Below are 479 nucleotides of genomic sequence, written 5' to 3'. Positions count from 1 at the left end.
TTTTTCAGCCTAAGACCAGACACTTGGATCCCCTTGCAAGGCCCACCTTCCTGACCCTTATCCCCATCCACCCAGTAGGTGGGAGAAAGAGGCGTCTTCATTCCTCCTTGCCCCTCCCTCTGTGGGGCGGGCCGCTTTGTGGGGGGGGTCAATCCGGCTCCCCCAAAGCAAGGATGGGAGTGGCGGGGGCGGGCTGGAGAAGATTCCCGCCGTCCCGGAAGAGTAAAAGGGGCCGCGGGTCCGGCTCCACCGCCGGCACCTGCTACCTAGAAACCTCGGGCCGAGGTACCGCCCCCGGCCCCCGCCCGGGCCCGTCCGCCACAAGAGCGCTGGCCCTTTAAGAGCCGCGGTAGGGGATCGCGGGGAGGAGGGCCGGGAGCGCCGGGAGCTGCGCGGAATTCGCCGGGAACCTCGGGCGCCGGCTCCCTGGCTAGCTCACTCGCTCCGGCTCGTGCCCTGCGCCTCGTTTTTAGGCTGCC

Source organism: Bison bison, unplaced genomic scaffold (assembly GCF_000754665.1).
Source record: "Bison bison bison isolate TAMUID 2011002044 unplaced genomic scaffold, Bison_UMD1.0 scf7180017864473, whole genome shotgun sequence".
NCBI classification, from domain to species: Eukaryota; Metazoa; Chordata; class Mammalia; order Artiodactyla; family Bovidae; genus Bison; species Bison bison.
This window is presented reverse-complemented; position numbering follows the sequence as displayed.